At 39.5% G+C, this 24769-nt stretch overlaps 1 protein-coding gene across 6 annotated transcripts in view; it reads right to left on the bottom strand.

The window, feature by feature from the left end:
• sytl5 (synaptotagmin-like 5) overlaps positions 1-24154 on the bottom strand; it is a 43610-nt gene extending 19456 nt beyond the window's left edge. For 3 of the 6 annotated variants that reach the window (XM_020713321.3, XM_004081515.5, XM_078939111.1), the window contains exon 1: positions 23863-24154. The gene's annotated coding sequence lies outside the window, so the exon portion shown is untranslated. Of the gene's footprint in view, positions 1-89; positions 223-23862 lie in introns of all 6 variants that reach the window. The other 3 variants (XM_020713319.3, XM_078939110.1, XM_020713320.3) reach the window with 3 other exon arrangements.
• Positions 24155-24769: the final 615 nt, after the last annotated feature.

The raw sequence follows: 24769 nt of genomic DNA, 5'->3' as shown, positions 1-24769 counted from the left end.
GCTGTCGCACCATTTAAAATCTCTAAAATGTTTTTAAAAAAAACTCCCTTTGGATTAATTCAGGTAAAAACTGATGAAAATTGTGTTACTGTGGTAAGCAGTCAGCTGTGATTGGTCCGAGTTGGTCTGAGTCATTGCTTCCATGGCAACCACCCTCTCCAACTAGGAGGGGGCTTGTTAGAAGTCCACACCCCCACCACTTGACACCAGCCTTACGAGGATCTGTCAATCAAATGTTTCAGGCGTTTGAAGTGGGAGCCTGCAGGCCACCACCTCATTGGTCAGTTTATTAACTTGAATAACGAAGAATGGTTATTCTGGCAAATATAATGACTGAGCAATAGCAGTTTATTTATCAGTAGAAGTCTATGGCACTTTGGCTTCCTGGTACCAGAGGGTGCTTCCTATTTGGAGCACAGGGAGAGAGAGAGGTCACTAACTTGAGTTTTTCCCTAAAATGGTAAAAACAAGTAGAAAGTTTGTACACAAAGGATATATGGCATAGAAGGTATTAGAATGCAACATGTTCATGTTGAGTGTCCTGTATCTCTACACGCATAAATGAGAAAGGCCAAGGCTCTTAATAAACTGAAGTAGAGGAAATGAAAAGTCAGAGGAGTGGGGAGATGTGCGTAAGATCACACCGGCCTCCTTCAGTCTTTATTCATCATCATCCTCTCCTCCCCCCTTCTTGACATGAATCATCCCTGATGAACCAGCAGACGCCGCTCCTGCTTCATTAACGTCATGACATCAGTGGTTAGGGCGTCAAAAAGCCCAACCCCGGCTGATAGCTTATTGGAACCAAATGAGCCTTCAGTTTATCGGTGTAGGACGGAGTAATGAGAGCAGACACTCGCGCGTGTCGTAGCTTTCACCCAAACCTTAACAGGTTCAAGGCCGCCTGCAGCCACAGAGCAAGGCACTGCAGCAGAACTGAATCCACCGTTATCCCAATGCATGAATCAGTTTCGTATTGAAAGCATCTGCTCATTGATTTGTACTATAAAAAGCCGGAGACCTGACTTGTCAGACGTCTTTTTTTTTAACCCATCTGCTTAATCTGTGTTATCTTGTTTAGGCTTTGGTATCGATCGGCTCACAGACATGACGATAAAAGACCAGACAAAGCAAATGTCATACATATTCTGAATCATCAAGCCACAACCAGCAAACAGCTGCTCTCAAACGAGCACAGATGACGTCCAACGAGGAGTCATATGAACACACACACACACACACACAATTTTTTTAAGTGTCCGTATAAAAGATTAAAAAAGCTACGTTATGTCAGGGGGTGGCTTCTCTCACGTTAAAACCAAAATTTTAGGTATGAAAGAAAAAAGGTCGGGATTATACTGTATTGACTGTAATATATTAAAAAATTATAGTGATCGTTTTTGTCAGATAAATGTACATAAATGTGAAAATATGGCAGACTCTGACACACTTCGGTGAGCACAAAATGCAATCTCTCTGAATGTTTAAAGATGAACATAGACCAAAGTTTGGAAAAGCCTTTACTGTGTTGATACAACTACACAATAAAATAAAGAGACCAATCTCCTTTATGTTTTTGGAAAAACTGCTACCGCTATAAAATTGGACCCGCATGGAAAGATTGGGTCAAAGACTAGAAAAGTTTAACAGTTATTCACATTTATAGTAAAAATCCAATAATTTGTCAATACCTCAGGTAACATTTACATATTTTGGGGATTCAAAATACACTTCTAAATCAGGCCCCCTTGAAATAAGTACAATTATTAAAAATGTTGCTTCAAAATCTTTCAGTAGGGTAAGAAAAATGGTCTTATTAAAAATTCTTATTCTAAGAAAAATCTTTCTAGTCACTAAGACATGTTTTCTTAAACTAAGAGTATGTTGATACTGAAAAACCTTCTTATTTTTCCTGTTTCAAAAGGTCATTTAATTTTCTTAGTTTTTCAAGTGTAGCTTCACAAAAACAAAAGAAAAAAATGAAAGTCAAAGTTTTTTTTTTTTAAATGTTATGATTTTATATTGGTAAAAATCTTAGGGACATTCCAGCTGGAGGAACACGATGGATTTATAACACAGCCAATGAACAAGCGTGAATCTCAGGGTTCTTTCATGGCAGAGTGTTATTGAGGTTAACACACAGCCTTTCAGAGTAAAAGCTGGTTGGTTAGCTCAAACACTCGCTACATCATTCGGCATCAATGATAAAATCGTTAGAGAGGTCTGCTGAAATAATAAAGGAGGGAAGCAGCAGAGGGAGAGAAGAAAGATAAGAAAGGTTCTGCAGGAAGAGATTATCTTTGCGAAGAGCAGAATAGTTAGGGAAGAAGGGCTAGACAAGGCGTGTTCACAGCAGAACAAAGTTCTTCAGTGACCCTTTTAGGTTTCTTAAAGATCCACTCTGATGGGAATTATGTTTTTAACATGTTCTTGTGGCATTTTTCTGATGATGGAGGACATATGTAAACAAAATTAATCTCAAATTTGCATTTCTGAGTATTTCTTTATTCAAATTGTTGTGATTCCTGAGCAGACGAAAAAAGCTGTTTCACATTTTCACAAATAGGCTCCAAGCCTTCAGTAAAATGGAGGGGAAGGGGGGTGGGGTTGCTCCGCCCCCGCACCATAGAGGCAAAATCCTCATGAACTCCTGCCGCTCTACAGAAACTATGTCCTAGAAAACAGCTCAGGTTTTGGGCTAAGAACGTCCTAATCATAATTAAAGGACCACGGGAAACACTTTTTACAATAGATCAAGATATGTTCAGAGTGGGTTTTTACAAGCCTTTTTCACAGAATGGAAGTGTCACAGGGGCATCTCAAATCCATACATCCACTGGCATGATCCAAACTCTCTCCCACCTGACGTGCCTCCATTACAAACTTGGAGTTTGGCATCAGCCAACCAAAGCGGAGTGAGGTCGTGAGCACATTACAAGAGCTGCAGCTTTCCCTGGACCAAAACCAGTCACAGATGTGCTGCCATGCATCAACGTGTTATGGATGGCTAAAGGATACCGTAGCAACTATTAGCTAAAATAATTCCCCAAAACCTCAAATTAGCATTTTACTTCATTTTGCACAATGTTGCAATGTTTAATTCCTTGAAATGTCAATACTCCCACGTTTGTTACCCTAAACGTAAAGTGTTCCCATGGTTTTTGACAATCTTTGACTAACACAGGTTTTCCAGGAAGCCTTCGTGATTATTCTGAGACTCGTGACAGACATGACTGAGACTCGGTCAAAAATGTAAATAAAATGAACCCAATGCATGTTTGAGCTGCAATTAGACAACAGTGACTGGGCCCTGTGAGTGTACGTGTGTGTGTGTGTGTGTGTGTGTGTGTGTGTGTGTGTGTGTGTGTTTTGGTGTGGGAGTGGCGTCCTGACGCAGCACACCCTGAGCACACATAGCTCACATTCTCACCACTGCTCAATCTGCCCTGAGTAAACACAAGTGTGGAGGCTGCAGAAGTTTGAGGACACACACTCCTTGTTCAGTTCCAAGCTGATCATGTTGCTCACAGGAAAGTGCAACGACTCACCGCTTTTCTACTTTTAGATTTCTTTCAACGCAATCACAACTCACACTCTGTAAGCTGAGAATAGACGATGATTAGTTGTTGGTGTACCACGGACATGTGTGTGCGCGTGGCCTTTTACCAGCTGTGGTGTTTCCTGCGGGTGGCGAAGCTGTGAGACTTCAGAAGAAAGTGTGGAAAGAGATGCCGATAAAATTATATTTTCTACAGAACAAAATGTCTAAGTAGAACTTTTGGAACCTGGAATAGCTCTCAGAAAGGATGCAGAGTTGGCAATAGAGAGCAAATAGGGTAACTAGATGCTTCTAAGAGATTGGTTTGACAGTAGCACCACGAGCTCCTTAGAAACTCTGTGATAGTCATAGAACAAGCGTGGAATTGGAGCATCAGAATAAGCAGAAGCCTGACACTGTGGAGACTCAAAGGTATGAAGCAGTTAGAACAATGAAGCATGACTCCCACTGCCAGCTCAGTTCTCAACAGGGGGGGGGGGGGTTAAGAGGATGTGCATTTCACTCTTTATCCAGCATTTGTTGCATGGATTGATTGCATGTGGGACCTGGTTACTTCTGGCTACAACGAAATGAAGGCAATTTAGTCTCCATTTTTTGTTGTTGCTGTGTTGGAGGTAATCTCTGACAAATTCCCATCCAGAGGGGGGAATCATTGTGGATCTTGAAGGGTAACTTTTGACCCTATTTAGTAGAAATATGGAGTCGCAGATTTCATTTCAGTATACATTTATGTAGCCTCCAATAATGACAAACCTCATTTATTTCCATAAAAAGCAGATTGTGACCTATACTATCACACTGCCTCCACCAAAAGATGTGTCTCAATTGGTGTGGAGTTCCTTTCCGTAGGAAGAATATGGACTCAACCCTGAAATGGTCTTCTAGGTTCCACTGTGAGGGTTTTAGACTGGCTACCTACCTTACAGTTATTCTTGTAGAGCCTCACCTTTGTTGAGAATTTGCCCGTCATGTACTACTTCAATATAACAGGATCCAGATTTTGACAGAAGCAGCTTTTTTAGGTCCTTAAAAAATAATCCCGGCTACGTTTTTTTTTTTTTGGTCAAATTTTGAAGTTTCCCCGCCTAAGACAGCTCACAAAGACCTGATCCCGCAAACACGTGTTGCCTCAGCAGTCAAATCCGGCTTTACTGGCGCTTTCCCCCCCCTCTAACAAAGCTCTGTTTTCATAATAATGAACAGCGTGATTGTTCTCTTCATTATGGAAAATATGAGTGCTGTAGCTAAAGGAAACAAACAAGCAAGCGTTCCATTTCCTCCTGAATGAGAACGGCTTTCCACGACAGTGGAGGAGAGATGATTAAAGTCTGTTTACAGTGTTCATCTTTTCTTTATAATGTTGATTTTGCCCTCAGGCAATATTATTTTTCGGTATTGCTCCTGAGATAAAGCAGCAACCAGCTATTTTATTGAGATATTTGTCACAGTGAATTATGCTCGCAAGGAAATAACTCATGAAACCGCAACATCAAAATCCGTGTCGACTATTTGAACCTTTAAAAAGGCCTTTTGGCTCCACGCGCTGTACGTGACTAGTAAAAAACATTTTGGACAGATCTGGTTCTAGGAGTAAAAACTGTTCCTAAAATGGTAAATTTCAAATGCAAATGGAAAAAAATAAAATAAACGTGGAAAATTAAATGAAAATGGTCAATAAAAAAACTCCACGTACTTAATTAACAAACTGTGCTGCAGGGCTCGTTTGACTGTTCTGCTGCTTTTTAAATATTTTACACAATCCTCAACAGGCACAGCTTCTGTTTTCTTTGTGTTTTGTTATCCATTCATGTAACAGAAAAACCCAAGTGTTGCCGAATAACACGACACTCGGCATAAATCCCCAGAGTACATAGCAAATGTTGACAAAGCTTCTACAACAGCTTCTTCAGCTATTGATTGTAAAACTACGCTTTATCATGTGCATGTGCACATTTATGCAGATTTAATTGCAGATCTCCAGACCTTTTGTTAAATTCAAACTGCAACTATTTGCACATCCTGTTTTTTGGACCTGACCCTTTAAAAACCTGTTAAGGTAACTGTTGTGATTTTCATGGTTCCCGGCTGTAGAAGTCGCTAACATGATCAGTAAACATGTAACAGGTGTAAACTGGTGTTTGTCGTGTTTTATAACCTTGACTTTTAAACAGCTGCTCACGCTTCCACTCCTCCAAATGTGTTCCAGTTTGGCCCCATTTGTCCGCATTTCGAACAAAAGATCCTCACTAGAAATTATTTGAGTTTGACATTCTCTCTTTTTTTCTTTTTTAATTTTTTGATCTCACGCGTTTCTATTTTTCCTTGCCCATTTAGTCTCCACCAAAATCAACTGGTGCTATTGAAAATAAAATAAATAAATAAAAATCTAATCTATTGAATATGGCTAAGGACAGCACAAAAAATGTTTCAAAAGTAAAAATATTTGAGACAATCTGGACAACAAAAACCTGGAAATACAGAGGAATGAATAACTTCTGAGGCTCTTCCATAGTCCTTTTCCTTTATGAGGGTTAATTTCCTCTGCGGTTGGTTCCCTGTTTTGAGCACCAAAAAACAATACCTGGAAGTGTAAAAAAAAAAACCTGAAACATCCGGTTCTGATTGTTTGCAAGTGGATTTGGAAGCATGGCAGTGTTGTGGTTAAGCCAGGGTTTTCCTGATTAAAGGAAGGATGCAGTTTGTGAAATACTCACCCTTCTGTGTCTAAACTGATAAACTAAACGCTCTGGTTTGCATGCATTTTCTATATTGTTATTCCATTACATTTTGAACAAGATGAAAGTCTCTGCCGAAGGATAGTTGCATTTTGGCACAAACACGGGTGCAGCTGTATTTGATGAGCAGCTTTCTGTGTGTGGATAGCTGTCCTCGTGGTAAAAAATGGCAGATTGCACTGTTTGCTTTCATTTCCAGCCCCTCAATCCCCCCGTGGTGATTCACAGGAAGCTGAATCATTAAGGCAACACTGACATCAGTCAGCAGGGATGATGAAAGTCCGAATGTATTTCTGAACACCATGAAGCGACACAGATCGTCTTCAGACAGACGGCACAGAGTTTTATTCGTTCAGTGATTATCAGCTGAGGTCAGTGTCACCATACGTCTCAGCTGCACTGCAAACAGAGAATTTACTATACTGATGTTTTACTTCTTTAGTAAATAATGGATCTTCCTGAGCTTCACCTGCAGATCCCCTTTAGTCACAATTTCCTCTTATTTCCCACCATCATATATTAGTATGATGCGATTTGATTTCACCTCCAAATAAAATAAAAGATTCCTAAAAGATTAGTGCTTATGTTAGCGTGGGTCATTTATAACCAGCTAACTTAATCTATTCTACCCCCTGTTAACATGTTTTAACATTTAGCCCCTGCAGTATATAAGCATTGCATCAACAGACCTTTATCATGCAAAATCCACTTTTTTGAGGTCTATTGTGATGTTGATTCCCTACGAACAACAACCCCAAAGCGGTATTTGGCTCCATGTACGGATCTCTGAGCATTCCTCTAAATCCTTTGCCCTTTCCGGTGCCCTAGAAATTTCCCAGCAGTCTCTGCGAAAAATCAACCCTCACTGCACTTGCAAATATACCACAAACAGCCCACAATGCATTGTGTTTGAACAATTTTTAAGTAAAAAAATGGGTTAAATGTATGCTTTTTCTATGTACGTTTTCATAATCAAAACACAGTGGAATTATAAATAATCACCGTAAAATGCTCGTATTGATTAGATTTTCACCTCATATAATTGGTGGCGACATATTTGCCATTAAAAAAAAAAAGTAGGGTGCATGGTGTCCGAATTGCTTTTAAAGTCCAGGGCCCTTGATTAGTAATTAGAGGTTAGGGACTGAATTCAGACATTGTCATAGTCTTTATATGAGCTTTGAATTAAGATCATTTTAATTTTCCACACGTGAAAAAAGTATAATCCTAATTTTGTCCTCTATGGTTTCAGCTAATATTCACTTCCAACACTTTATTATTGAACAGATCATTCAATTAGTACAGATACTTCAATAGGAGTTACATAAACGGTAAATGATGCAAAACCTTTATTTTGGTGGTTTTCGCACAGTCTATAGGAAAAAAAACAGTAACGTGTTTCAGTAAATCATGAATTAAACACATTTTCTTTACGAAAGCAGCTTAAGTTTAAAAACACAACATCATCCGTGCGACATTCAATCAGTGGCTGTGAATTATAGGTTGTTGAATTCATGAATTTAAGCTGCGATCAAAGATGGTATTTTGATTATTTCACTTGTGTATTCGCTTTCAAATAGATACTAAATTAAGGAAAGTTTGGAGCAAAAAATGTTTTGATGAATATTTGCATCAATAAGCAAATCAGCAGAGTTTTAAAAAAAAATCATCTTTGTCCAAAGATGGCCAAAATATTCCAACAGCCTTCTTTTATCAGCTGTTAGCACTTAATGCTCAACATATCTGATAACTCAGCAGCTGTATGCTGTGTTCTGTGAAATATTGACGAGATTCCTGCATGATTTAGAGCAGCAGGTTCAGTGGAAAACAATAAATTGGACTTTAATCATCATGTTTGGCAAAATAAGAGATGATCAGAAAATTGCCTTAAATTTTTTTTCTGGATTTATGCAAATGGAACACTTCTGCATATGTGTTATTCAAATATAACTACTGTAATTTGCCAGTAAAAAAAGAAAGTGCTGTTATTTTAAAACTAAAGAAGGAATAGTTAAAGTTTAATGCAGTCAAGAAGAAGATGTGAAAAGAAGTGTTACTGTGGTGAGAGATCTAGACTTAACAGGCATCAAATCTATCTGACTTTTAAGCAGCTGAATAAGATGAAGCATAAAGCTGCTAGGAATGAATTGGAGAGCTTTTTTTTCCAACTTTTAGGGGCAGTGAGGACAATCCACAGTGTCTGCCGAGACGACTCTGAAAGGTGTCGTATTTAGAGCAGGTTCCAGCTCTCATCCCTCCTCAGATGAAATGAAGCCCATGAAACGCCTCCCATTTTCTCAGCTGTGAGTCTCCCAGCGTGTTTGCTTCCTGCCATCAAATGTGGATCTGTGTTCACAGCGAGGTGAAATCAATAGGTTGCTGTTGCCTTTGCAGAGAGATACATTCTGCAGTCTGGCACGCTTGGGCAGACAGACAGGAGAGGCTGGACAAATCACCGATTCCTCCTCTTAAAAAACACGACAGGTTTATTTGACTGGAAAGTATCCCTGACCCTGAATTAAGCCTCAACTTCTCTGAGCATCTCGCTTTGCCTGCGTTGTGACAGACTCACACACACGCATGCGCCCAAACACACAGCACACACTGCCCGCCTCGGGGCAAGCAGCATGTCTGCGCCGCTCTAATGATCCTCTCTTTTCAGTCTGAAGGCCGGCCAGGCGCTCTGCTCGTGTCTCTGCCAATCAGCTGTCAGGATAAATTCACTCCACCTCTTCCTCCAGTGACTCCTGATGGGGAGCACATCAATCACAGGCCGAACTTTAATTACTTTGGGTTTGAGTTAATGAGGCAGCATTTAAGCAGCGATATGAGTGCCGTGGAGCCTGACGCCTGGCGTGACAGCAGCTGTCAGGCCTCCTCAGATTTTGCCCCTTTTGCCTGCGATTATGTTGCCGAAAACTCTGTGAGATTGAATTTCTTAATTGGCTCTTTAACAGGTTTCCCTGCAAGTTCTGATAAGATCGGGACTCCAAAGACTTTGCTGGAAGTTAAGATAGCTTGGTATTTGACAGCACAGGAGTTTCCATCTGCTTTCTCCTCTCACATTCAAAGCAGCTTAGAAAAATGTTTTTACCTGAAAGGAGAGGGACTCGTGAAAAACATCACACACTTTCTGGCAGCCTCTGCTCTCTGTCTTTTGATGATCTAAGTTTCCTGTACCAAAACTCAGATTCATGCTTGTGTCATGATTGCATGGTGTGTGTGTGCATGTGTGTGTGGGGGGGGGGTTCTTTAATAAACGCGCACACACATCTATTTACATCATCTCCATCTCTGTCTAAGCAGCTTTTAAGTGTGACTGCTTAGCAATCAATAAAATAAACCTCTGTAATCCGTCTCAGTTATTCCCCTCAATATATGAAGAACATGAATACATGAAAGGTTGCATTAAAAGTTGTTTTTTTTTCCAGCTAGATGCTTCACACTGAAATGTTTGGCTTCATTGCCTGTAATAAAAGTTTACATTTTTTATTGACTAAACAAAACTTGAAAAGACTAAAGTAATTTTAACAGGGAAGAAAGAAATGCTAAAATATTCTAAAACAATGTATTTACGATGTCCAGAGAGTAAATTAAATAAAAAAACCTCTAAATAATTATATTAAACCAAATACTATTATGTGTTGTACCCAGATCAAATACATCAGCTTTAAAGGGCTTTGAAGACACTAAATATACCAGCATCTTTTAAGTTTCACTCCAATAATAAATGCCTTTTTGGCGTTTTTAACATGTTCTCGTGGCATTTTTCGGATTTTTATGATGATGATAAATATATAAGCTCAAAATAGCATTTCTGAGTATTTATTTATGTAAATTGTTTTAAATCAGGAGAAGATTAAAAAAAAAGTGCTGTTTAAGAAAAAGCTTAACGGGTAAGTGAAGCCGGGATGGGGTTGCTCTGCGCCAACGTTCCCACCCACAACTCAGAGGTGAATTTCTAATGATTTCCTGCCGCTCTGCAGAAACTATGTCCAAAAAAACAACTTTTTTTTTTAAAATTTTGGTAAAAACGACATACGTGAGGGTTAATGGCTGTTGAAGTGTGCATTATCAGAATTAACGCACTTCACGGAAGCAACCGTCCGAGTGCGTTAATTCTGATTATGCACACTTTTAAGGCCATTAACCCGCTTATACCACGGTCACTTACAAAATAAATAAATATTCAACCAGTTTTAGAACTTTATTCTTGCTATTTCTTCGGTTTGGATCACTTTTTTCACAAAAAGTAGACTATTTGTTACATGGTGTCACATTACAGTGTGACAACGCGCCGCTGAGCCGGCACGGACCTTGATTGCAGCGGCAAAGGAAAGCGATATCTATGCTGATGGTCACGACAGGTTAAATAAAGCATCAGTTCAGAGAGAAAATTCCCCTCTTACCGCTTGTTTCTGTCCAGATGATGAAGCAAACGTTTGTTTTAAAGAAGTGATACAGAACATTTAACCTATGTGATCATCATTAAAAGACCACTGGGAACGCTTTGAAAATAGATCAAAAGATAATCGTAGTTGGTCTGAGATTAGGTCAGCTGCATCACTTGAAAAATTCAAATTATTATCCACTAAACTGAACAAACAACTCATGAACATCTTTATGGGAAGAAAAAGGTTTTCAATATCGGTGATTTGAAGAGCCATTTTTCAGCACGCACGTCTCCTTTGGGCTTTGACAAACAAATAAATAAAAGAGCTGCCCTTACAGCCATGACGCCCGTGCGTCACTCCTGCAGAAACATTACAGCTCTCAGAGGAGCTTCTTCCAGTAATGACCTACCTCGCTCCTCCACACCTCCAAGCTGGGATCAATGAAGCAGAAAATAAGAAACACAACCTGCAGTGTCTGTCCCAAAAAAAGCAAAGCCTCTTCTTTCATCTTTCCTGTACCTCCCACTCTGCAGCCTTCACCTCCTTTACTTTGTTGTTGGTGGGATTTTTACAGCTCATTAAAAGGAAAAGGCATTTTTGAACTCTTAAAGAAGGCTAATGTTAATTAAAAAAGGCCAAAGAGCCACAGTGAGCTGAGTGGTAGAGTTTCAGACTCCATAAAAATAAAGTAAAGTACAGCTAGTTTAGAGAAAACCTTTTTGATTGTACTCTGCACTATAAGGTCACTTGGCTAACTTGTAGTGGCGTCAGACTGCGTTTTTTGACACACTTGTTTCTGTATTAGTCCTTTTTTTATCTTTATTTCTTTTTGTTTTTACGAGGATGGGAGTTATTGTTAAAACGTAAACTCGTCTAACGTTTTTAACGTGGATAACGTGTTACAAACAAGTTCTAGGTCTAGGTTGCTTCCGAATTCCTTCACTACTCACTGTTCGGAACACTATATAAGAGCTTTCGCCATTTTTTGGGGGATCTCCGAATCTACGGCTACTTCCGAATTCCCTCACTACTCCCTAACTACTAAAAAAAAAACGATTTACTCGACCACCATACTCACTTTTTTTTTTAAACAGCAAATTTGGCATTGCCAATTTCCTTAAGTAAAAGCTTAATATATAAGAACATTGAATGAAGAATATTTATAAATCCGCAGTGTTCTGACGATAAAAACGCCGTTTATAAAAGTAAAATGGTCACAACCTACAAATCCAAAATCCAGTTTATGTTTGGTTTACTGCTGAAGTCAACCAGGAAGTTGTCAGAAGAACGTTTTATTATGACTTTGTTTAAAGTTATGGATTTTTTCTTTAAAAATCTTTCTATTTTTATCAATTATGTTTTCTTGATTCAAATCTTCTGTTCTAATAAAGGTATAAATGATGGTGATCAAATATATATCATCTTAATTTTCATACATCCAGTAAAAATATGATTTCAGACATAATAAGAATCGTATATCTTGATCCGTGAATAGAATCGGATCCACAGTCTTATTCACGGCTCTGCTGCAATCTGGCTATTTCACTTTGCTCCACTTCCTTTTCTCATCAACCGTTGTGGCCATAACAAAGCCGACATGAAGCCAAACCACAGTCAAATACTAAATATGTCGGTACTGAGCTTTGTTGGGCAAGAAACGTTCCAGTTCCTGTGAAGAGGATGATCACCTTTTGGAAAATAGGATCGGGAAGGGACAAAAAAAGCTGACTGTTGAGCATGATGTGTTTTTTTTACTCCCTACTAATTAGGACCTGCACAATTTCAAGAAAAATGTACAACCAAGAGAACGATACAATAGGACATATCGGACAGTGGGACACATGAAACAGGGAAAATCTGTTCATCCATGAAACCTAACCAGAAAATGAAATTATTGAATTTTTTAAAAAGGTTTCTTGCTGCTGTCTGAAGCAGCTGCTGCCCTGCTGGGTTTCCAGGGACCCCTGCCCTCAATGGTATGATCCGTCTGGAATCTGAAATCACCTGATCCAGCTAATCGGCTGCTATTAGTTCAGCTGATTTTAAGATGCACCTCAAAAATTCAAGTTTGAAGCAAATTCAAGCTGAATAAAAGCACAGAGCATGAAAAAATATGGTCTTTAAGGCTTTTTTGTTTTTGTTTTAAACATTTGTATCTTTGACTTTTGCATTCAAAAGTCACAGACAGGAACCTGTGGGAAATAAACACTTTTTAGCAGTTTCTCAAAGTAACACATACCTCAAACTCAATTCAAAATAAATGATTCCCTTCATTTGCATTCAGCTCTGCAGTAAACCAGCCTGTTTATGTGTTTATTTGATTAATTACTAAGAGGCCGAGGGTTCTGCGCCGGCCGGCCGGCAGCAGGGAGGACGACCATGAGAGCAACAGGCGGGTTTTTTCCCCCTTTCTGCCAAGAACAGAAGCCCAGATTCGAAGCCTTAGTCTGCCGTTAGCCACACATATTTGGCGCCACTTACTTTGGAGGCGTTACCTAAGCTGTGAAGATGGTTCAAGTGGTGGAAGTGTGTTAGCTGGAAAACAAACCTTTGCAGAACAATCTGAACTTATAAAACAGGATAGAACAGTCGCCGGCTTTAAATTCAGGGCTGCAAGACGAAAGGCTGATGTAAACCCATTAAAAAGTGCATCATCAATCTTTCATGACGTGCAGCTAAATGGCTTTAGTTGTGTGTTTAGTTCTTTCATAAAGCACTTTATGAAATGCCAGTTTTTTATCCCGCTTGCTACCTTCCTGTCGCCTAATAAAAAGACCTGCAGGTTTTCCACAGCTCCCTCTCCTTTCACTAACATGGCTGAATGTCTCACAGCCCTCTGTTCCAGCTGCACTTCATCTTTTCAAGGAGCCACACACTAATGGAGTGAAGTCAGTCATCTGAATACGTGCCCTCAGAGAAATGCAGCGGATTTACTCACGCAAGTGAAGCCCACAGCTGAGTGGACAAAAATGTGTGTTTTGTTTTTAATTTGCTTTATGTTGTCTCCTTTTTTGACACACACACAAAAATATGCTTTATAGGATGAAGAGTTGAGGGTCTGAGGAGATGGACCCTCCACAACACATCAATGAATATGTTAATCCCTTAGTGACAAATGCCCTTACAGGTGGACACAGGCTGTCTCCAGGTGAAAAATGGGCAAATCTGTAGGAAAAGGTTCATGCACATTCTTTCCTAAGGGCAGGCTGCATATGACAAGTTAAGGGTGTAAATCAGACTGAAACAGTCTGTTGGTCTTAACTAAGTCAACTTAATTTGGTCCGGATTGAGTCCTGAACCTTGCGTTTGGTCTGTATTCAGACTACCTTTATCCGGACATTTCTGTTTTGAGCCAAAGCCTTTAAACCAAACCACCTGACTGAAGATCTCTTCAGTCATTGGCCAGGAATTACGAGGGCAAGAATAATGGAAGTCTTAAGCCTTGCACTCCTTGTCAGGATGGTTCACTTATTTAAAATTTCTATTTTATGACCACTTTTGAATGTCTGTATCATTAACAATAAAATAAGAACTGGAGTAAACAACCCCCCCCCCTCCCCCCACGTTCCAAACAGGAAGTACCCGCTGGTCCCAAAAAGCCAAAATCCCAAATAAACAGCTATTACTCTGTCTTTGTGTTCTTTAGAACAGTGTTTTTCTACCTTTTTTGAGCCAAGGCACACTTTATCCTTGACAAAAATCCTGCAGCACACCAGCATCCAAAACTGAAAAAAGGAGAAACTGTATTGATCTGTATTGATGTTCAGTCCCTCTGCAATCTCACGTGCATTTTTGTGATAATTGTGGCAGAAAAAGCTGGAAATTGCAGCTGTTTTTTTCTAAAAGTTGTAATAAGAGTTTTCCGTAATAATTTTCAACTAAATTATTTGAAATTTTACCCTGGTAGTTGTTTTTACCTCCAGTTTATTAACATGCAATTTTATGCAACCTCACAAAAAAAAACAAATACATTCTTTTTTGAAAATATTTTTTTTAATGTTAGTGTAAAGGCAACTGTAATCTTGGAACAATTACACTGACCAAAAATATAAACGCAACACTTTTGTTATTGCTCCCATTTTTTATGATATGAACACAAAGATGTGAAACATTTTCTACATACACAAAATAACCAGTTCTCTGAAATATTGTTCACAAATCTGTCTAAATCTGTGATAGTGAGCACTTCTCCTTGGCCAAGACAATCCATCCCACCTCACAGGTGTGCCATATCAAGATGCTGATTAGACAGCATGACTATTGCACAGGTGTGCCTTAGACTGGCCACAAGAAAAGGCCATTCTGAAACTATCACAGATATCACAGATTTAGACAGATTTGTGAACAATATTTCAGAGAACTGGTTATTTTGTGTATGTGGAAAATTTTTCACATCTATGAGTTCATACCATAAAAAATGGGAGGAATAACAAAAGTGTTGCATTTATTTTTTGGTCAGTGTATATGATCACAATATATTTGATATATTTTACACAAAAAGTGACATTATTTTTATGTTTTCTACACAAAAATGTTGAAGTTTTACTAGTTTTTCTCTTGTCTTAATCAAAGATGAAGTCTTTGAAAACTTTAACAAAAATGTTTTATTTCTTTTTAGATGATTAAATTGTTTCAATTTAGTTTAATTGTGTCTGTTGGCCACTTCACCGTAGTCCTGTTTCAGGATCCAGGCCACAGGACAGGCGCGCTCGGCCGTACCAGGCGGCAGCCATGGGGGCCACCGGGCGCCAGCCACCGGGCGCCGGACACCGAGACACGGGCTGAGGACGAACCCAGGTTCCCGAGGCCACCTTCTTACTCTGTTTACATCCCCTAATGCCCGGCTTCTGTGGCCACTTTGGTCTAGTTGCTCTGCTTCGTGCACGGAGCCTATTCAGACTGAGGAAACTCAGAGCAAACCGAAGCTCAATCTGATTGGAAACAAACCAAGACCTCCTCAAAAGATGGGTCCGAGAGTGGTTCCTGGTCCTGGACCAGGTTCCGTTTAAGTGTATTCAGAATGAAAATGTGTTCCTTCATAAAGACCATTTTCAGTTTCACATACTGGCCTTCACACAATGAGGCAAAATGGTCACACCTTTTAAGTAAACAGTAGGATGTAATTCAATAAAGCCTCACAAAAAAGCAATTCTGATTTCCCCTTATAACCACAGGCAATATGGCTCAAATTATCAGTAAAAATGAAAAGAAAGCTGGTGTTTCATCAAATCCACCATGGCTTCTACAAAAACTAAAAGCTCAATAATGGACAGACTTGACAAGAGAACACATTTGGAGAGCAAACATCATAACATCTCCAACCAGGAGGAGGAAACTCTTCAGTTTCAACAAAGAAGCTCTCTAAGACAAACACGTCGAGCAGCAAACATTTCAAGTAGAACAAGTCTCAAGTGTGGACGTCACAAACCGCATGAAAAGTATCAAATCTATTTGTTTGGAAGGAAGTGACATCAGTGGAAGGAAGGATCCGGGTCATGTGAGGGGAAAACTGAAACGCTCTGAAGGATTAAGTCGAGATAGTTGGAATTTCTTTTAGTTTCTTTTTTCAATATTATCAAATGCTCTGCTTAACATCATCAGGTGATCCAGATGATGCATATCAAGAAAGATCAACAATCAAGCAGTCGCTGCTCACAATTACAGGAAAAAACGTCATTAACAAAATGATACTGACCTGCATGCAATAAATGGAAAAACATTTGAACTTTTCCTAACTATTAATGCTAAATTGACATTAGGAATAGACCTTCAGGACCATTTAGGTAGATTTTAGTTTCCACGCCAAAGAAATATTTAATAATCATATTTATTTTCCCTTAAAATCAGTTACAAAGTGATTTATTTGCTTTTTTGGGAGGATTTCTGCATGAATTTAAATCTCTGTGATGTCACAGCGGATTTGGTCTTGTGAAATACACTCGGCTCAGATTTTAAGACAAAAAGTGGCCCTGAGGAGATTTCTCTGGACCTTTATAGGTCTTTTCAGCATTTGTCATGGATGCTCATTGTTAGAGCCATTTAAACATCCTACAACGTTTTTTACTGGATTTGCAAAAGAATGGGTCAACTTAGGAGCCGAGCAGTTCTATTGGCTGAGATGTACGACGTAGCCAGATGCGCGTTAGTTTTGTGAAGCTAAAGAGTGAGAGAGCGCACTAGTTTTTGACCCTACGTTAAAGTTCTTATTTTTATATAAATTATGTAAAGAACTTGGACTGTGGAAGTTCAAATAAGAAGGATGCGTCAACTATAAGCTCTGACTCTATAGCTTAACTCTATAACTCATGTTGTTTTAGCTCCAAAGACAGAGCTTACATATTAAAAAATAAATAAATACCTTTATCTTTAAGAACTGGATGGAAAATGTAATTTGCCAACATGACTGCGGACACAGTTCTAACTGAAACAGCTTTTAGAATTGATTAAATATAGATTAAATGCAAAAGGGGTTTAAGAAATATGTGTATGTTAACAAGACATTTTGAAAATTTGGATGGGGACAGAATATTTTAAGGAACTGTAAATGCCAAAGATGAATAAATATGTATTACCCAAATAAGTACTATAATATTGCATAATACTGATACGAAACAGAACCAATATTGCTAAAATTAAGGCTACTGTTACATTTATTTAGCAAAAATACATCAAGTTGAATAGATACATTCAAGGGAATAAACAGCTTCACTGTTAAACACTTTTGTACACGTTTTCCTAGCCAGCAATATTCCACATCGCATTAGCCTGTAGGTTCCCAGTACTGTGGAGCACTAATACACACTGATACACACTCACACACACATGAATGTATCAGGGGATGGAAGGGGTTAAGTGTCTACTCCAAGGAAACATCCACACGGAGCCTGCCAACAGCAGGAATCAAACCACCATTGATGCAGCTGAGGGTCCAACACCTGCGGCAATGAAAAAGGCAGAATTGGCTGCTGCAATCCATCTGGGCAAATCAGACAAACCTCTTTATTGGCTTTAAATATGTTGGGTTCAAAATTCCAGACAAAAATGTATTATTTTTATTGTATATTTCTTGGTTTCACTAAAGTGTGAGGACTACATCCATTTATCCACAAAAAAAAATGTTTGATGCCATCTTTGCTATAGCGGATGGGAACTGAGGAAAACAGGCTTCAGGTTGGGGTAAAAGGCTACAAGACAACAATAAGACGTCTTATAATTTACCAAGACTATATTAATCAGTTCTCTTTGGTTGTATTTTACTTCTGTGGACTGCTCAGATGCTTATATTTAAAATAAAAAAGGTTGGGTACAAAAATAAGCAAATCTTTCACCCACCACTGAATGGAAATCTAGATGTGGTCACTACCTAAAACCACAGAGTTGTCAATTTAAAATCTAATCAGAAAAAATCAACAGAGGAGCTGAAGAGAGTCACTTTGAACTGATGTTTACCCAGAATGGTCGAGTCTTGTACAAAATGGGTTGGATGATGCGCTCGTCGTTTTTTGAGATCCTGCTATGACTCCCTTTTGTAAAAAAAAAAAAAAAGAAATACTTTACAAGTCCGTCATCTGATGACATAAAAGTCATAAATGACCAATTTTAGGATGACGCTGTTGGGATTCATCAGACTATAACTGTGAATGATCGTCTGAGGGAGCATGAGAGATGATCACGTTCACACATGGATTAGCCGACCACATCAAGCCCCCAGATGGAGTCCTGGTGATGAGCTGGAGAACAACTCGTCACGGGAGCCTGACTCCCCAATCGTTGATACAAAGGGCTGATGAAAAATTAATGCAACTGTGGGTGGGAATGAATGTGAGGAAAGTGAATTCTCCTATAAAAACAAGACCTAAGTGAACCCACCGAGTAATCACAGCTCTCTGTGGTTCAATCCAATATTCATGTGAGGTGCAGTCTTTGATTATGTAAAGGGGTTTTTAAAGTTTTAAAAGGAAGTAAATCCCTCGTTTACTAATTTTGACAAATTCTTTGGAAACGGGGACAAGAAGACAGACAAACATGTAAAAAAATGATTTAAAAACAATGAAAGACGATGGTGTCAGCATGAAGTATAACGTAAAAAAAACATTGACGGCTAAATGAAAAAATCATTATTACGACTTTTTTCCATACAACCTATTTTTATGTTGATATTTAATTCATTGACTCTCCCAGCAGTTTTTTTGTTTTCTGCATGGCTAACCACCCGAAAACGTAGTGCAGTTACGCCAGCTGCCCATTTGGGGGCGACATAGCTTAGTACTACTAGCTAGGAAGAATAAATGCAAAAGGACGAAAAAGTGACACTAGTTTTTTTTTTTTACCTTTAATTTAGATAAAAAAAACCTTGTCTTCCGCACAACCTCACCTTTACAAACAGTATAACATCCCATCTTTAGTAAAATCATAACTTTTCAGATTTTTGGGGCTAATTTGACCCATTTATAGTGGTTGACTTTGGTGAAGTCGTGTCCACACTGTCACTGAAGTGCATCAGAGTCTGCTCCAGGGTTCACCTGCAAGTGAATGGAGTTCTGGTTCCCAGTTGGATCACTCCTGCTCAGACAGAAGTGAAGCAGACTACCATCCATTTATGCATTTTCCAAACCGACTTAATCCTTTTTGAGATCACGGGGAAGCTTGAGCCTTTTCCAGCTAAAGGTCGCAAGTCCATTGCAGACGTACCTGGACTAGGCAAAATAAAGCTTAGCTAAAGTCCCGATATTTGTCACACATCTGGGTGCTTGAAATGTCTTCTCTGCATTTTCCTCATCTCTTGGGGAAGCTGTGAAACCTCATAGGGAACTTTTTGGTGGTTTAACCTCCTAATCCAACCCCTTATATTTGAGTGTCAAGCTGACAGTCATTGGGTCCCATTTTTAGGGTCTTCGGTACGACTCGACCATTGATTTGAACTCACGACCATCCCGTCTCAGGGCAGACACTCTGCCATAAGGCCACTAAGTTAAATGAACACAGATCAAATACTGTGGATGCATCAACATGCTCTATATACTTGTTATGGCGGGAAAACAGCCCCAATCCTGTATGTCAGGTTAAGTGTCTCAACTACTACTATTCTTATTTTAGTCAATTTCTTCACACATTAACTTTTAAGGAGGTTTGGGGAAGCAAATTAAATTAGTTACTATTTTTGAACACATTTTTCTTTACATTTGATACTCTTTTCTGTACATCTAATGCATAAAATGTGATTTACAGAGAACATTTTTGATTGATTATTTGGCCAATATTATTGCTGTGCTACCTTTCTCTTCATTCTGAAAACAGAAATGATGTGCGCAAACCAAGCTTGTCAATTAAATAAAACTTTATTTAAAATGGGAGCACTTTCAAATGTGAGCTCATTCACTCCATGTTAAAGATCAAGAGGCTAATTCTCCTAGACGGTGGTTCAGTCTATCATCACCATCACAGTTGTGAGCATTCTTTCATCTAGAATAGAGGCGACTCCTGGATTTCACTTTCAACAACCTTCTTCTCAACGGATCCATTTCTCTCGACGCAGCCACCAAATTACATTTCTGCACTTCAGTTTTTTCCCCCTCCACCCACATGTGAAGGGTTTCTGTGTGGATGGGTTTCCTGTCCGATTGAATGATGGCGAGATATTTCTCCAAGGCCAGGCGGGGCTTGCTTGTCAAATGGGGCATGAAGGGTCCAATCATTTGAATTTATATTTTGGTCTCTAAAATTCATTTAGCATTGTTTTCTACCTTGTCTTTCGTGATTTTTTTGCATCCCCCCTTTTTATTGGACTTTCTGCCTTAGGTACTTTAACTTAGCTCCCTTTTCTTTTCCTGCATGATTCTTTACCACGGATTGTCCATCTGGGTCCACAACTAAAAACTTAAAAAATAATGGGTTATCTTTTCAGCTCTTGTTGAAAAAAACTACCGTTTACTTAACCCTTTAACACCTGAACTTTACCTCCAGGGTAGATATTCTTTGTATTATCGTAACTGTTCAACCAATTACGTAATTAACGTAATTAAACGGCTGGGTAGCTCGGTTGGTACGGTGAGAGGCTACCATGCAGGAATCCAGGGTTCGATTCCCGGAGGGGGATAAACAATGGTACTGGGTCAATTACCATATCAATAGCGAGCAATTGACATCACCCAGTGAGGGGCCTTTGGCAAGACCCTTAACACTACTGCCTCCCGAGCGCGGTTAGGCTGCAGCTCACAATTATTATTATTATTAATAACAACAGTTTCGGAAGCAGCTTTGTACTGACATGCAACACTTTACATTAATAGAGTGTTTATGCAATCAACGTAAACCGCAGAGAAAGAAAAGCAGCTTTGCCCCACGATGCAACACTTTACTAGCATAAAGAGGCTAGCATCAGAATCACTGAAATTACGTTAATTTGCGTAAACAGTTGAAAAGAAGCCGTTAACGGCTTCTGTGCTGCAATCAATGTAAATCTGCTGACTCTGTTGCGGAGGAAAGCGGCTTTGCGTTGCCATGCTATACTTTGCATTAGTAATGTGTTGCATATGGGCACAAAGCCGAATGAAAAGCTGTTTTTCTCTGAATCTGAATCAGTTGATTCACATTGATCACAGTGGAGAAGTTACGGTAATTGGTTGAAGGCTATAAATCCTTCAGCCCATTGTTTTCCTGTTTCTCTTTCTTTATTATAGTCGTTTGCCATTTTTTTGGCACTTAACTCCTTCTACAATTTTTCAGCTATTCAACTATTAAAATGTTCAGCTCTTTCTGCGTTTTCCAGCTTTGACATTTCATGCTTCAAATCCTTGGTTCGATACCCGGCACTGGCATTTTTCACAAAAATATCTTTATTGTTATTGTTCTGTTTTTATTTACTTTGATCATTTATATTTAAATATATATTTATTTTTTGGCCAAGTATTATCCTTTAAGTTTCATTGTCATTCAGCAATAAAGCATTCAATCCTGCATTTTCTTCTGGAAATGCAGTCCCTTCTAGTTCAAAGAGCATGTGTTATTTTGCTGTTAATGGCGCCAGCTTTGGTGAAACTTGTTCTAAAATAATTTGTTCATTCAATAAATAATTGCACCCCGCAGTAAAGTCCTCCTGGATATCAAATCTAACCACTGAGATGAAAAATAGTTTTAGAAACCAGACTCTAGTGTTTGCTATTCGAACTATGACTGGTTTCGGTATTAATTAGCTCTTGAACAAGCTTCAATACGGAAGTCACAGATGGGTCAAACAAGGTTTTTTGTCTTTCTTAATATTTATATTTAATGCTATTACAACTTCAGTAAGATTTGGAAGCTTTTTAGAGTAGCGGTTCTTCACAGTAACTGTACCTTGTCATACTTACACTCCCCCAAAACACTATCAAAAAGCTAGCATGTAAGATTAATTGACTTTATTTTTATTCTTGGACTTCTATGCTGGCAAACTTTAGCTTCTGCATTCGTTTTTTTTTTTCTGTCAGAAACCAAAATTTTGCTGTTGAATTATTCATTTTTCCTTTGTTCCGGATAAAGTACTTTTGAATTATTTTAACCACTATTAATATGAAAGTCAACGAATCTGACACAATAAGAAGCAGCTGGTGATACGCCTGCCCTATTAGTTCATACGTGTGCATGTACGCGCATGCAAGCCCACTCCCCCCCCGTCACTTGTCACGTCCGGTAGATGCAAAGCCCTAATGCCGCGTGACTGCTCCTCCCATGCAGGGTTCCCCTGGATAAACCCTGCAGCCTGCTTGTAGAGAAACGAGGGGATTCCTGCCATCGCTCTGCTTTTCTTTCCTCCTCCCATCTCAGATCCCCAGCCTGTGTGCTCAGTTGAGACGGCAGTCATGATGAAATGGCCTCAGCAGATGAAGCCAAAATGAACCCATTTAGACAACAACAATGACAAATTATTGTTTGTTTGTTGTTCATGGAAAAAAAGAACAATTAAGGACATCTGCATGGCTTTTGAGGGTTCCATTATACCCCCCAAAAAAACCACCTTTGTGACTCATTAAATCAACATTTAGTCTGACATACGGCTATTTCGTCTGGCACACATCCACATTACATCTTCTTTGCTTAAGTATCCACTTTGGAGCCACGCCAGCTCAGTCTGAATGCTCTACAGCCCATGAGGAAGATGAAAGGACATTTTCTGCGTTCAGATCACTAAAGCTGCTAAAAGCGAACCTTTGGAGCCCAACGTTGACCCCAACATCCACCAGAAATCAAGGAGTATTGGTGCATATATTCTCACTATTTCTAATGACTAGAATGACAATCCGTTGGAATGACGTTCGTCGCGTCAAAGAGCTACAGTAGTTCGCAGGGTGGCTTATTTTGCTGTCGCCGCAGACAGCTCCGGCGTTAAACATGTGGGAATGGCATTGGAGTTATGGGAATTGCGTAAACCAGCTGCGCTGTTATGCAAGACTTTACCAACGTAAAGCATCAGAATCCGATTAAATGACTTAAAAGAATTGATGGTGCACATCGCCTCACTTGGAGGACAAACCATTCATTTGAATGAATTTGAAAGAGGAAGCATCTACTTTTCGGAATATATTTTGGATTTTATTTGTGTGGATCTGAACCATTATTGCCTAAAATTTTGAAATATTTATTCTATTTTTCTTTTTATCACTAGATGCACTTCTTTTCTAAACTTTTTCTTTTTTTTACTGATGGCAGAACATGCAAAAACTTGACATATGGCCGTTTTTGCTTCATAATACTATAGCTGATGCAGTGAAGGAATCAAATGAGGTCAGCATGTTGTGTCATCATCACAGCCTGCATCCCTGGGACCTTGTCTGTCTGTCTGTCTGTCACCTCCACAGAAAAGGCTGGTCATCCCCCAGAATCCCCGGGATATCCTGGAGAATCCACAGGCAAGGTCAGCATTGCAGTTGGAGCCACATCCGCATCTCAGTGCTCCCTCTTTTGCCTTGAGATGATTCTGGAGAGCCGCGGAAAACTGCGGGTCCGGTCGGAAGTTCCGGTGATCGGAGCAGGTGATTCCTCCGCGAAGGCGGCAGGAACTAGAGAGGGATTTTTTTTGCTGCATTGCACCTGTTCCACACGCGCCTAACTTTGAATGGGAAGTGGACCGTCTCGGTCCCGGGGATCCGCAACGAGAGACAGGGAGCGGAACCACCCGGAGGGGGGTCGGCGGTCTTACCTGGTGGCGGGGAGGGACGAAGGAAAGCGGGAGGCGAGAAGCGGAGTCAGACCCGGAGCCCGCGGTCCGTGCGTGCGCCTCAGCGCCGTCTGACAGCCAGCCTCAGCGGCAGGGTGTTCCCGACAGGAGGGGGCGTGGCGTGTGTGAGAGCATGGCACGCGCGCGGATGCACTCACACACGCGCGCGCGCGCGCGTCTATTTTCCTGGCACTGCGACAATTGTGTCTCCTGTTTTCACTGTTATAGCTGCACGGAGGAAGCCCGGCGGTCGCAGGGACAGCCCGCCGCCTCTGAGCTCTGGATTTCCCCGAGGACCTCCTCTGGGAGGCCGCGTTAGTGGTGGTTGGATAGAACTGCCTGCTCAGCTGCAGAAAGGCTGCATGCAGTAAAATAAAATACAAAATAGTGGAATGCACAATTAATCAGTAGAGTGGAAATGTTGTCTTTTTTGGAATTGGATGCATATTTATCTTCAAAATATTTGCATACTACTACGCTCCCTTTTTAAATTGCAATTAAAAAACCACAAGACACAAATTTATCGCATTATTAAAACTGTAACATGTGTGATTTGGCAGCTGAAAGCTGAAAAATCCATCAAAAAATTAAATGTTCTACACTCATGATATAACACAACATAATCGTACTTTATTTCTATTTTATTTTTTAGACGTGTATTTAGTTGCTCTTAAGTCTTACAATTTTATGTGAATACATATTTATTATTGAGTTTACCTAATTTCATGTTTAAGATTAATTTATTTCTGTGGTACTTTTTTATTCTATAAAAAAAAAAGAAAACATAAATTAAAGGTTGCCAATAACTATATTCAAAGCCAAAATACTTTAAATTATAAATATATTAAATTATAAATTATTATAAAAGTATTTTATAATATCGTTTTTT

This window comes from Oryzias latipes, chromosome 21 (assembly GCF_053564925.1).
Source record: "Oryzias latipes strain Hd-rR chromosome 21, Olatipes_Hd-rR_3.1".
Lineage (NCBI taxonomy): Eukaryota > Metazoa > Chordata > Actinopteri > Beloniformes > Adrianichthyidae > Oryzias > Oryzias latipes.
This window is presented reverse-complemented; position numbering and strand designations above follow the sequence as displayed.